Source organism: Ursus arctos, unplaced genomic scaffold, assembly GCF_023065955.2.
Source record: "Ursus arctos isolate Adak ecotype North America unplaced genomic scaffold, UrsArc2.0 scaffold_13, whole genome shotgun sequence".
Lineage (NCBI taxonomy): Eukaryota > Metazoa > Chordata > Mammalia > Carnivora > Ursidae > Ursus > Ursus arctos.
In genome coordinates, this window is record NW_026622797.1 from 35,887,884 (window position 1) to 35,900,246 (window position 12,363).

Here is a 12,363-nt window from a genome sequence, read left to right on the forward strand (position 1 = left end):
GGAAGAATAAAGTTAATTTCTGCCTATACTTCATCAAGTCTGGCTTATTCAATAATCTTAAACCATTCAAAAAATATGATAAAAATAACTATACTTTTGTGAGTGTTTACCATGTGCCCAGACTGCTCTAGATATCAAACACACATGAGCACATCTTATCTTCTCTAGAACTCCAGAAGTAAGTACTATTATTATCCTCAGTTACAGAGAAGAAAAGGGAGACCCAGTGGTAACTTTGCAAAATTTACCTTTACACCTTTAGTGGAGGAGATAAGATGAGATTTATTGCAGCAAAACCTGAGAACAACATAAAATGTCTAGTTAAATAAACATAGTCTGTCCTTGGACTGCCATGCATTCACTTAGAGCAATGATTTTAACCACCAGGTGGAAGCATGCAAAAATATAGTGTAATTATGATAAATGAAAAACATCAAGATATTCTATCATTGGTGTTTTAGTTTATACATCTTTTGTTAAAAATAAAGTTTATAAAAAGTGGCCAGAAGAAAAATCACAAAATGTGAATGAAAGGGTGTTAATTTTATGGGTGATTTTTTTCTCTGTAATTTCCTATTTATTTAATGTGGTAACATTGCATCTCTACTGGAAGAATAAATTAATAAGCAGATAAAGTAATTCATTTGAAATTTTCATCAAAACCAGTGAAATGGTTTATATTTTAAACACTGGTTTTAGCTAGGTTTTTTGTATTATGAGACTAGCAATGACAATAACAAAGCTGTCTTACTCCTTATTGAAAATTCATTTTTTAACATTGCCATATCCTTAAACTTGATCTTCTGTAAGCACATCTGTGTTCGAGCAAGAACAAAAGAGGAAGCAGAAGGGAAGTACATACCCCTTTCTTTAAGGTCAGTATCTGAAAACTACACATACCACATCACTTCTATTCCTTTGAAAAGAATTCTGATACATGATGACACCACAGTGTAAATCAGGGTAGAAAATGCTATTTGTATTTGGGCTACAATGTGCCCAGCTAAAAACCAAGGGATGTATAATAACTGGCAGCTTTTGACACACTAGGTTTTACTGAGAGTCAATAGAAATAGAGATTAGAATGGATTTTGAAGTCAAATAAACTAGAATCTGAGTACATGTCTATCACTTAGCTTTGAGACCTTAAAAAAAATGGCTAATCTCTTTATGAATTATGTGATCCGAAAAGGGGAAATATCTAGTATTATGACTATAGTATACATTTGCCTATATAGTATATAATTATGTAGTATAGTTTTGGCTGCCTTCCTATTTTGGCAGGAAATAATTATTGTGTGAGTCTTGTAAAGCTGTCATCACACTACGTGACATACGAATAATTTTGTTTACATTAATCCTCCTATTATAATTTGTTATTATGTTCTATAAGATATTTTCCAAACAAAAATCAATCATCAAATTCTATGATTAGTTCAGTTATCATAATCATGTGCCAAACAAAAAGATATGAGTTTTTTTTTGTTTTTTGTTTTTTTTTAATTTGACAGAGATAGACAGCCAGCAAGAGAGGGAACACAAGCAGGGAGGAGTGGGAGAGGAAGAAGCAGGCTCCCAGCAGAGAAGCCCGATGTGGGACTCGATCCCGGAACACTGGGATCACGCCCTGAGCCGAAGGCAGAAGCCTAAAGACTGCGCTACCCAGGCGCCCCTGGTTTTTTTTTTTAAGTAGGCTCCACACCCAATGACAGGCTTAAACTCATGACACTGAGATCAAGAGTTGCATGCTCTACTGACTGAGCCAGGCAGGCACTCCTATAAAGATGTGTTTTAAAAGAAAAATTTTGCATTTGACTACAGAACAGGTGACAAAAATGGTATCCTTGCAATCTCCTCCAAAATCCAAGTTTTTATTCTCTCTACCAACCTACCTCTGTACATAAATTTCTAATGCAAAATTAGGGAACATGTAAAAAAACTAACCAGCAGCAGCAAGCACAAGAGAAGTAATAGGCATCTGAAGTTGATCCTCAAAAACATCAGATAAAAACATGATGGACTATAGTATATAAAGTAAATGTCCAATTTTTTTTTAAATTAGAAAGTAACTCATTACAAAAATGAAGCCAGCCATATTTTTTCAAAAATAAAATGTAATATTAGTAAGTTTTAAAAGAGTATTATTTAAAATTAAATAATTAATTAAGGCATTAGGAGCAGCAAAATAGGAAAGTGACTTTAAACTGAGGAAATTACAAAGTGATGGAAAATACGAAAAATAATTTTTTAAATATGGAAGAATAGGAGTTCAGGAGGAGAGAGTGTACAGAATGGAAGAAAAGAAATATTTGAAACATAATGGCTATTTTCCAAAGCTGAATTTTTACTTTCAAGCAACGCCATACATCTCAAGGAGGATAAATAAAACGCACCTAGAAACATGTTAGGAAAACTACTGGATACCACTGACAAAGGAAATATGGTAAATGCATCTAGAGATTAACCGCAGCCTTCAAAAGAAGAAAAATAAGCTGAGAATAAAATTTGCTGCACTACCACCCAAATGCCAGTGGAATAACACCTTCAAACTACTGCAGCTAGTGAGGCCCCACATGGAATGTTATAACTAAACTATCATTCCAAATTGAGGGCAACGTAAAAGACAATTTCGGACAAACAAAAAATAGTCATTACCATCAATAGCTTTTATAGAGACAATGTCTGAAGGATATCTTTCAGGAAGAAATCAAAATCAAAAAGAAGAATTTGGATGAACATACAAGTGAGCAAATCTAAACAAACATTGATCATAAGGGGTAATAATATTCAAATTGGGAGAATTTGGTGGACGTTAAATCCTAAACAACGACGTTTGAGGTAGGAGGAGGAATAATCAGAATGAAAATAGTGTGGGGCCCCTGGGTGGCTCAGTCGTTAAGCATCTGCCTTAGGCTCCGGTCATGATCCTGGGGTCCTAGGGTCGCCCCGCATCAGGCTCCCTGCTCAGGGGAGGCCTGCTTCTCCCTCTCCCACTCCCCCTGCTTGTGTTGCTTGTGTTCCTTCTCTTGCTGTTTCTCTCTCTGTCAAATAAATAAATAAAATCTTTTAAAAATAAAATAAAATGAAATAAAATAAAATAGAATGAAAATAGTGTGATATTCTTCTATTTGGGGGAAGGAAAGTAGAAATATTGGATAACTTTATATTTTAGTAAGCATGTATATTAAAATATGAAAAAATTTAAAAAAGAATAGAAGATATAACTTCCACACACCCCAAAAAAAATCCAAAAGAAAATACAATTAGTCAAAGGCAGAAGGTATAAAGAGCAGCATTATTATCCACAAGTATATGAGATAATAGAAAAAAACTTTGAAGGAGAATCAGTATTCTTAAAGTGATTAAAAGCATAAAAACTAAAGAGAGAATTACTAAACTGGGAAATAAATCTAACAAATTATCTACAATATGGAACAGAGATATAAAACTATAGATTCCTAAGGAGAAGTTAAGAGATGTTGAGGATAGAATGAGAATATCCAACATAAAGATGATTCCAGATCAAGGGAACAGAGAGGATAAGGGAGAGACAATACTTTTTTGAATGGCTTGGAATTTTCCAGAGTTGACAGAATATACAAAATCTCAGATTCCTAAAGTACAAGCAGGGAAAAAAAAAAGAATTAATATACAACAAATGCACTGTAGGGAAATTGCAGAAAACCTAAGAAGTAGGGGAGCTCTTAAGAGGAACAAGATGAAAGGGAAAGTTCTTCAAATTTTTTTCTGATGAGAGTATAATTTTAACATAAAACTAGGTAAGGACAATAAAAGAAAGAAAAATATAAGAGGCTCTTACTTATGAACTAAATAGAAAATTCTAAATAAAAGTCTTAGCAAAAAAAAAAAAAAGCAACATATTAAGAAATAGATTTAGCCCTGGCCTGTAAGTTGATTAACTTTGTAGCAGCTACTGTGAGGAGCCCCCTACGAAGGCGCACACGTGAGCTGTGTCTCTCCACAGGGTCAGCTTTATTCACTCAGAAAGCAAGGCTAACATAATTAGAAAGCAGGTTCAGGATTCCAAACTCAGTGACAATTTCACCACGTGATTAACTTGACTTCTTAAAACAGCATGCAAAGCAGAACACAAGTTATACAACAAACAACGCAGGGAAGAGAAAGCTAAAGAACCAAACCCAAAGTCAGTCTGGTGGGCGCACAGTTGAGATAAGGCCTCAGTCCGGTCCAGGTCAGCTCTGGGCACTTACCGCTTGTTATGATCAAGCAGTGAAAGATCTCAGTTCTGTCCCGAGATCAATCGGGCAGAGCCTCTGGCGGCAGCTGCCTTTTTGAAGTGGTCAGACATAGAGGGGTCAGTGTCTGTGAAGGAGTCACAGTTGGCTGCAAAAATCCTCTTTTTAAAGGGACTTAATCAGTCTTGGGCCCCTGCAGTCGTCCTCTGCTTCTGCTTGTTATCAGTTCTGGGGTACGGTCAGCTGGTGCTGGTCTGGGCGATATCTGGTAGCTACAGTGCCCTTAACTGCTGGTGTCGTTACTTGACACAGGCCTCTGCTTGACATGAGCGACTCCATCTTGCTCTCTACAGCTACTAATGTAAATTCACCACAGTGACTGTAAAGGAGGGGGGAAAAATCATATGAATATTTCAACAGACATAAACAATTTTGATAAAATTCATCACACATGTATAACTTAACGAAACCACTAGCAAACTAGGAATAGGAGGAAACTTCCCTCCCTAATGAATGTTATCTATCAAAATCCACTGCAGATAACAAACTCAATTTTGAAACATGATAACCAATCAAAACATGATAAGAAATCCCTTATAATTCAGAAACATTGTTAGTCAGCATTATAAATAAGGTAAAAGGAAGTAGAAGCGTTTGAAATGAAAGAAAATTGTCACTATTTGTCAGAAAAAAACATTGTGAAAATCTGCACATAATTTCAGTGAATAAAAGACATTAGCAAGTTTTTTTGATATGAACTCAGTATATAAAATCAATAGTGGTCAATTTACTTGAGCAACAAACAGAAAAATGTATTTAAAAAAAGGTATCATTTACAATAGTAACAAAACCCATACATTTCCTGAGAATAAGTCTAATAAATGAGGTACAACATTTATAGATTACAGTAACATATTATTCAAAGGCATTTAAAAGTCTTAAATAAGTGCTATAAAATGTTTGTGAATAACAATCATGAATAATAAAAACATGACAGTTTCTCCCCAAAATTAATCTGTAAAATTAATACAGTTTCAATCCACAGGATTTTTATGGGACCTAACAAGTAAATCCAAAAATTTATATGAAAAAGTGAAGGGACAGGATAGAAACTGGAATACAAAGTAAACATATGAAAATATGCTTAAAATCATGGGAATATAAATTTAAGTAACGATGAAATACAATTTCAGAATCATCAGATTGACACAAGCTATTAAGTTAGATGATATCAAAGTTTTTTGAGATGTGAGGAAAGGCAAATCATTTATACATTCCTGGTGAGATTGTAAAAAAAAGCAAAACAAATGCACATACTCTACTAAACAGAAATACTTTTTAATGGCTTTTATTTATTTACTTTAAAGAGAGCAAGAGTGAGAGCGAGAGAACACAAAAGGAGAGGGAGCAGGGAGCTGAGCAGGGAGCCAGACATGGGGCTCAATCCCAGGACCCCAAGACCATCACCTGAGCCAAAGGCAGATGCTTGACCGACTGAGCCACCCAGGTGCCCCTACTAAACAAAAATTATTCTGGGTTTCTGCTCTTGACAACTTCACATCCATACGTAAAGAAACATGTACGAGATGGTCACCGAGCACTCTGCAACAACAAAACTTTGGAAAAATACAACCACCTCCCAATAGCTGGCTTACTCGTGCAGTGGAATGATGCATAGAGCTGTTAAAAAATTATTGAAGTAAATCTGCATGCATTAATATGGGTACATCTCAAAAACATAATGTTGGATACAAATAGAAGCTGTAGAAATTTACATGTAGTATGGTAACACTGATATAAAAATGTTCGAATGTAAAGCAAGCAGTATAGTTTTACATACATATTTAGCACATACTGGAATTGCATATAGCAACTTCAGGATAGTGGTTGCCTCTGGAAATGGAGGGACAGATAAACGATGGGGCTTCAGCTGTTGCTGTTTCTTCAAACTCACGAAGATTGAAACAAATATGACAAAATATGAAAAGCTATTTTATCTCAGTGCTGAGGACATATTTTTGTATGTTCAAAATTTTAAAAATATTCATACCTGTGCATCAAGCTGTATGTACATAGATTTTTATTGCAGTATTGATTGTAATTGCAAAAAAAAAAGGGTTAGAATCAATCGAATACCCACAAATAGGGAAATGAGTAAGTAAATTATGGTACATCATACCCAGGAATGCTAGTGTAAACCTATGTGAATATGTATTTGATTGATTGCATGGATGGCTCCAATTCTTTATGCTTCCCATCACAGTCAGGGCATTCTGTCCCACTCTTTGATGCTAGGCTGAACTACAGCACTTGCATTGGCCAAAGGAACGTTACCAACATGACACAACCAGAGGTGAGAAAAATTCTTGTGCACTGTGACTTGATCTCTCGCTCCTTCCTGGAATCATGAGAACACGTGGGAGCTGGTTTGCTGGGGAAATGTGAGGGCTATCAGCAGGAGAGCTGAGTCATCCCTATGTTGACCACCCTTCACCAACCGGCCCCTCAGAACCTCCAACCGACTAGAGATAGATGTTTGAGAGAGTCCTGCTGAGATCAGTTAAGCCAAACCCACATCAATAAAAATGCCTGGCCAATCACAGAGTTGGGAGACAAAAATTAGTTTTCAGTCCTTTCACCAAAGCAATAAATTACAAGGAAAATTCTGATTGGAAAATGACTGTAGTAGAATGTTTATAATGTCATTTGTATAATCAGAATTTTCCCTGATAATTTATCTTTTTGGTAAAAGAAATGAAATAGCATTCTTCACCATCACTTCCCCTTAAATGTCTTCTTCCTTAACGGACTCTAAAGAAAACTGATTATGCATTCAACACTCCAATTACAACTGGTATCTACAAGTTTACATTTGCTCATAGTTTAGAATTAGAAAGCCCCAGCCTACATCAGAAACAAATTTCTGCAAGGACCAGTTGTTTCCAAAATATAATATTTTAACAAGCAGTTCAAGAGAATTATTAACAGGGTTTTAAAACAAGTCTAAAAACAGTCTCTTCACATTAAAAATGTAAATGGATTTTACAATTGTAGAATCATAAAATTGGAAGAATCCACAAGAGATTGCTTGGTTCTGACACCTGGTAAATAAGTTAAAATTTTAAACTGGCATTCATTTTAGGACATAAGTTAATATGTGCACCTCTATTTATCTCTGCTCTCTATTTTATTAAAATACTCTGCTATCCAGAGTAGAGTCATGATTTGTTTGCCAAACTTTTGCAAAGCAGGTACTTTTTTAGCAAACAAATAGCAGCCATGTTTTTCTGTTTAGGTAAATGTTAATAATAACAGCTGGTTTGGTAATTCAGTTATTCGGCAAAGACATTGTAAACTACTTGAAAAGAAACCATCTGGTTTGCAGTTGTAAAACCGAAACCAATTAAAACATTTAAATGGCATTTTGTTTTTCATTTTAATCTGTAAAAATATATTTTCCAAGCTCTAATTAGTGGTTGATTTTTCTCTATTGCTTTTATAATACGAATCTGACTGTCAAATAATTTTCAAGTTCAACAAAGGTGTTCCTATAATTAATATTGTATTGGGACATCAGAAGAATTAAATGATAACACAAAATGTACATGCACACAGATACAAATAATGCAGTACACAGAACTTCTAGGTATCAAATGTGATAAAATAAAACAAAAGGTCTACCACTTCACAAGGATTTTTTTGGTTAGGTATAGCCTAAGAATCTGATTAATTCAGCTAAGGGACTATATCTGCTTAAAAAAGAAAAATCTAGCAAGCCAGCAAGAAAAAAAAAACATAACTCAAAGACTATAATCAGAAATACACTTTTCTTCCCCCATCCACTCTCCTTCCAAAATTTATTCATTGATATGAGCTCTTTACTTCGACTCCAGAATAAAACACAAGTAGCCCCATAACTGTTCTTTTCACTTACTACTAATAAAAAGTACTATGATCGCTCTGGGTTTCAAAGCCCTGATTTGGTACTTAGAATGTCCAGGCTCATGTAATAGTCAAAGTATCCAACTTTACTGAAAATTAGAGCTACACCCAGACCGTGATGTGGAGCTTATAGGCCTGTTGTAAGAAGCCAATAAAGTGGTGAGAGGTATTCATGTTGTATCTTTTTCTCTCTTACTCTTCTCCTTAAGCCTTCAGTCCTATGCCACTATCTTGCTGACTGTGGTTATTAAAGCTTCTCTCTAGAGACAATATGAAACTGCCATTGTCTTAAGTTCCTTCCTATCTCTCAAGAGCTGGCAGATGTTTAAAGCTAACACTTTCTCTTCTGGGGAACTTTTATATTTGTTTGGAATGTCCTACCCTACCCTCCCCCCTTTTGAGGTGGTCTCTGGTCTGCAGTTCTCTTGACAAGGGCAAATGCACCCCATTTCTGTGGTCGCTTACTCCTTCTCTGCCCTAATGAGTTTGGTGATTCACCTCTAGCTTCTCCTTTTAAGGCTTATTTGCCTTCTTGTAGACCTGCTTGTATGCCATCTAATAAACATCTATGAAAAGTCTCTCTCTCTCAACCATGTATGCTGAGCACAAAACACTTAGGCATCCTTTTTCCGACACAAGCATAGCAGGACAATCCCAACAGAGGAGCTACATTCCACTCCCATTATAGCTAGTCACACCCTTACCTCTACATTTCTGTGACTCCCTTACTGCAGACCCATAGCTCAGTCTCTGAGTAACCCTGTTAGAAATCCTCTCTTGACTTAAATGAAAAGGGAATTCTAATTTTGTTAAAAAAAAAAAAAAGCCTGTTCACTAATCTGCATCCCTCTCTGCTCTTTGTTATTTGTATTCCCAATGAGAGTAAGAGATTTTTAATGTCAAGAAGCCCATTTACAGACATTTCCTTTGAAAATGTTCTTCTTGGTCTGGCATCTCACTTTAGAATTTCATAGCCCATTACATTCTAATATTTCAATTAAAATTTCACTTCAACATCTGGCCTCAATAGTGGTTTTTTTTTCATAATAATTCCCAGCTAGAGAAAATATTTAAATGCTATACAGACAAAATATTTCCACCTTTAAATTAATAGCACCATTACAAATATTTGGCACCTAACATAAATCTATTTTTCTGTAATCTCGATGACATTACAGAATGAGGCATAAAAGGTTAATGAAATAAAAACGAGTGGGTTCTCTTTGTAGTAGTAATTGCCATTGTTGGCCCGGTATCCCCATCACCCTCCTTTAAAAAAAACAATCCTATATCTTGACCATGGAGGTCATCATGAGACCCAGGCTAGATAACTCACAATTTGCTTTAGTTCTGGCTACACGGATAGGTCCAGGGATGGGGATATGTGCTCAGGTAAGCCAATCAGAGTTCTCCCCGAGGATTTTCCTGCTAGAGACGATAAGAATCTCTTTCCTTCCTGATCACGAAGCTCAAATTCGAAGACATCAGAATTTCCAGCAGCCATGTCCCTAACACCCAGAGAGAAGAACTGATTAGAAGCAGAGAGTTTCTGACGTCCAGGCCTGTCAGTTCCTGTTACCTTCCTTCAGTGGTCCACCCTGGCATCTTTCTTACAAATCTCCTTTTTTAACTTAAACTAATTTGAGAGCTAGTTCTCTCACTTTTAGCCAAACATGGATAAGATCTTGATGGTTCATTTCTTAAAGTGTATGTATGTGTGGGATCTTAAAATGTTTTAAACACAAATTAACAGAATTTTGGGGGCAACTATAATGCCACTGATATTAAAGTAGCTGCGATGATTGTAAAGGCATGAACAAAGACTAAAAAAAGATAGTCTACTATTTAACATTCAAGGGAATGAGTTGACAGTAGCAATAGAAAACAATAAGCATATCTCTTCAATTTGGGGATTTTATGACACCTAAGTGGCTTATACTCCTGCTTCTTTTAGGTCCTTTGAGGGAAATAAAGGTCAATGTAGCAAGTTCAAATAGACGAATTAATGGTTATTAAGAGCATTGCTTTCAATTACAAAATATATATAATAGGAAGATAAATATGTAAATTTCTCTTCTCAACAAAACAAAAGAGAACATATACAGTATTAATTACTTAAATAAAAACATTTCAAAATGCATGTATTTGCTTTCACCTGTTTATTACTCTCTTTATTCAAAAAAAGTCTTGAAGTAGCAAGAGAACACTCGGATTCCAAACTTCCAATGATTTGAATACCCCATTCAAAGAGTCTCCAAAATACTTAAGATACCTTGTGTTCCTAGAATCTTCTTATGAGTAATTTTTCCATTATTTGTTTCTGACTTCACGTACTTCTCATAGAAATTTAAATTCCCTCCGAATTTGGAAACACCACATAAGTAATATAGTTTCACAATGAAATGGCTAGCTGAGCTAAATCATATTCAGTGCATTGTAGGTGATGGGCTTGAAAACAGGATCCTGAGGAGCGAAGAAAGAGTATATCAAATCAGTAACTTATCTGTAATCCAGGATTTCAAAATAAATTTTCTAAGTACTTTGAATTAATTAATTACTCATCACATATTAATTGGGCTTTTTAATTCAACAAGCGTACGATAAAAAGACATTTTCCGTATCCTATAGGAGTCTTACGACCAAACAGAAGAGGTGATCGGGCAAACTCGGGGCCTACATTAAAGCCTGACTGTGTCTCTAATGAATGTGTGCATGTGTATCTACATAAAATAACAGGATTATAGAAGGAGGAAGACCTAAATTTAAGGTTGAGATGGAATTAAGAAATTGAAGAGAACTTCACAGAACAGGTACCATTTGATTTGAGAACTGAATTCCATTTTCAGTTCAGGCATGAAAAATATACACTGGTGTAGAAGTGGCTTTGGTCACCATCCTCCTTTTCAGGGACAATATACGAATGTTTACACAGTGGGACACAGCTACTGGATTCAGACCGGAGGGGGACAGTTGAATGAATTAGGTATTACATGCAGACGGGGCAGGAGGCAATCGCCAGTGGAAGTCTATCAGGACTTCAGAAAACACATGAGGCTTCTTAATGGGGACCTCATATTCCTTAAGGCACAGTTTATTTTTTTAAAATTATATTTTATGTTAATTATAAATGGGTATCCTTGAAGTGTCAATTTTTCCAAATATCCTGCTAAGTAAAAAAGAAGTAGTTGACTTTTAAAAAGAAGACAACAGTTTACCAGGATCTTATTATCACAAGGTAGTTTTGTTGTTAAACGGAAACAAGGCCACAAATCAAATGTAATAATTTATCTTTTTAATTTATATTTTCTCTTTGTAAAGTAGAACATTCAATAGAAGAAACTTCGAACTCTATTGTCAAGAAAAAAGTAACTATTACCTTTCGTGTGTTTCTCATAATCCTTGTAACTATCCCAGATGATTGTCAAAGCTATTTATATTTAAACAGGGTTTTCCTTCCTCCCGACTTCAGTTCTCCAGCTATTGGATCCTAAAGTGAAATGGTGAATTTGTGGCATCAAAATCCAACCTAGGGCAACCGATTGTTATTGTGGTCAGTCATGAATTTGTGTCTCACTATAACAAATGAGAAAAATTGCAGTAAAAGAGAGTATTTGTACAAATTATTCAAACAGTAAAAATTATCCTCATAGCAATAGAAAAATAAAAGCTAACACATAGCTCTTCCTTTAATCCAGTCCTCAGTTTCTACACTTAACAGAAATATAAAGCAATCTCTTCTTAAAAAATTAGTACCACTACTTTTCTAAAGACCATATTCTTAAATGCATGCAAATATACACAGCTAGTATGAAAATCACCATGTAATGTCCCCATTTGATCAGATTAAATATTAAAGTTTGTGAGGAACAGTGAGAGGCCAGAAAGGAGGTGAGTTGGTCACATCTTCCAGGGCTTTGAAGCACATTTTTGGCATCTGAAACAAAGACAAACATATTATCCATTGCTGCAGTCCTTTGGCACAAATATGCTTTATGCACAAGGGTCATATATTTGTTTTTTTCTCTATTCTAATGGATTAAGGTTGAATCCCGTAGCGCTATAATATTTGTATTTACAAATAGAAACCATATTTATGCTGAATGCATTTGTAACTAAGTGTGCAATTCACAGCTTTATCGCTTGTTTTATGAGTCCATTTGGCTTGGCACAGAAAAAAAATAATTAATCAAGTCTGTAGATTTCA

The 12,363-nt window shown here is 35.2% G+C and overlaps 1 long non-coding RNA gene across 1 annotated transcript; it reads right to left on the bottom strand.

The window, feature by feature from the left end:
* Positions 1–3,989: 3,989 nt before the first annotated feature.
* On the bottom strand, positions 3,990–11,855 carry LOC123001338 (uncharacterized). The gene is made up of 4 exons (XR_006410134.3): positions 11,536–11,855; positions 10,432–10,622; positions 9,496–9,667; positions 3,990–4,596 (listed from the first exon to the last, which is right to left on the bottom strand). It is a non-coding gene; the product is annotated as an uncharacterized LOC123001338 (long non-coding RNA).
* Between the last annotated feature and the right edge of the window lie 508 nt (positions 11,856–12,363).